Here is a 2,174-nt window from a genome sequence, read left to right as displayed (position 1 = left end):
TGTCCTGCGCCGGCCACCCCCGCTCGGACAGGCGCCGGCTCCCCACCGGCGGGGGCCGCCACGAGGCCGCAGGGGAGGCATGGAGGGGCCGAGGAAGCTGAGCGTGCCACGGGGAGCCCGCAGTGGGGGCGGTGGGGAAGGAGAAACGCCCCGGACGGTGGAGTCAGGAGGCAGCGGCCGAGGGCGACGCCGCCGGACGGCTTTACAGACCCCAGCGGGGCCGCAGCGCCTGCCCCGGCCTGTCCGCCGGCCACGCAGCCCGGGTGCAGCCGGCCTGGAGCACGGCCCCCCACCTGGAGCCCAGTCAGATGCCCAGTCTGGCGGCCGAGGCGTCCACGTGCCTGGGGCCTCGGGCCTCGGGCCAGGGAGGAGGCTGGACACTCACGCTGTCGCCTGCCGCGGGCAGGCCCTCGCCCTCCCAAGCGGCCGCCCCTCTGAGCCCGAGGGACTCCCCCGGCCGACTCAAGCCATCTGCAGGACGGGTAGCTGCCGGCCTGGGCCATCCGGGGCGGGGGAAAGGGCCCTCTCCAGGCCGGACGGTCACCACGGCCTGGCCGGAGTCCACGCCTCCCCCTTCCCTGCAGGGAGCGGGGCCCCGGGCCCAGCCTGGGCCTGCCCGCTGGGCGCCCGGCCCACTGCCCACAGGCCCCGGACCCTGGCTGCCTCGCCTCTGCACGCCGGTGCCCTCGGCTCCCTGCCCCGGCCTGCGGGCCACGTGGCCCTCCTGCAGGAGGCCGCCCTGGCCGCTGCCCCGCTGCCCGCCGGTGTCCGTCTGGCCCCTGTGTGCCAGACGTGCGACAGACAGCCCTGTGCAGGCCACTTGGCCTCTGTCCCCTGTCCTCGCTGTCCTGGGAACGTGCCCTGGTCTGCCGCAGCACGGGCAGCAGGGCCCACGGGCTCTCTGGCGACGAAGGGGCCCCGCCCGCCTGCACCCAGGCGCTCACTGGCGGACAGCGGGCGGGCTGGGCGAGGTGTCTGCTGTGACTCAGACACACCCCACTGGCCCAGGTCTGCAGGCGGGCAGGAGGGACCCGGGTGGGGACGCCTGGGTGTGGCCTGCTGGCTGCCCTGCCGAGGACCAGCCCTGCGGCCCTGAGGGGACCCCAGCCGCTGCCTGCCCCACCCCCACGCTTCCTCTGTCCCTGTCCAGGCTTCCTGCCAGGGGCCTGGGGCTCCGGCCACCCCAGGGCGCTGCCCCGCCCAGCATCTCCCTGCTGCCCACAGGGCCTGTCCACTCAGATAAGCAATTGGAAAGGAAGCAAAAAGGAGTTAGCAGAAGGGGCGCCTCCAGCGAGCAGGTGCCCTCCCCTGGGCGCAGAGAGGAAAGGGGAGGGGAGCGGGCAGCGCCTGGGCCTCGGCCTCCTCCTGGGGAGCGTCCTGGGTGGGACCTGGGGACGGGCATCCACAAGGCTCTCCAAGGACTCGGAGACACGTGCAAGGCTTCCACACTGAACCTGAGCTCCGGCCGGGGCGCGCCCCCCCTGCACCCCACCCCCCATCGCACTGGCCTTCTTGGAGCCTGACCACGGTGGGGAGGGAAGCCGGTCCGTGGAATCACCCCGGTGGCCGCACAGGGCCACTGGCACCGGTCAGACTGGGCCGGGGCGAGCATGGCCGCATCAGGAGCTGGGTTCCCGCGGCAGGACAAGCCCAGGGCACTCCCCAAGTCCGGCCAGGGCTCCTGGGGCCCCCCTGGGCCGGCCTGGCCCTTTGACTCGCGGGTGCTGGGCAGGGAGCTCTGCTGTCTCAGGGAAGGTGAAGGTTCCATGCAAACCCCGGCAGCGCAAACACGGGCTGGAGAGGGGAGGCCCGTCGGCCCCCGCGGGCCCCCCATGGCCCCACAGGGCCCGGCCGGGCCCCCCTCCTGGCCGTCACGGCCCGCAGGGGGTGGGGCAGCCCCAGCCGGCCTCAGCCAGGGAGACTGGACTCCGCACGGCCTCCGAGACCCTCCAGTCTCGGTTTGTCCCTGGAGAAGCGAGTGCACCCCCTCGCCACGGGACAGGCGCTGCCGCCTGGGCAGCCGGCGGGCGGCATGGGGCCAGGGCATGCAGGAGGAGCCCCGCGGTCAGTCAGCGCCCGCGCGGCTCAGCCACACCCGCCGGCTGGCGAGGAGGGAGGAAGACAGTGGAGGAGGGCGGTGAGCGGCAGGCGGAGGCCGCCCGCGGCGCAGCGGG

The sequence above is a fragment of the Condylura cristata genome, unplaced genomic scaffold (assembly GCF_000260355.1).
Source record: "Condylura cristata isolate star-nosed mole 26May11 unplaced genomic scaffold, ConCri1.0 scaffold00081, whole genome shotgun sequence".
NCBI lineage: Eukaryota > Metazoa > Chordata > Mammalia > Eulipotyphla > Talpidae > Condylura > Condylura cristata.
Note: the sequence above shows the minus strand (reverse complement) of the source record.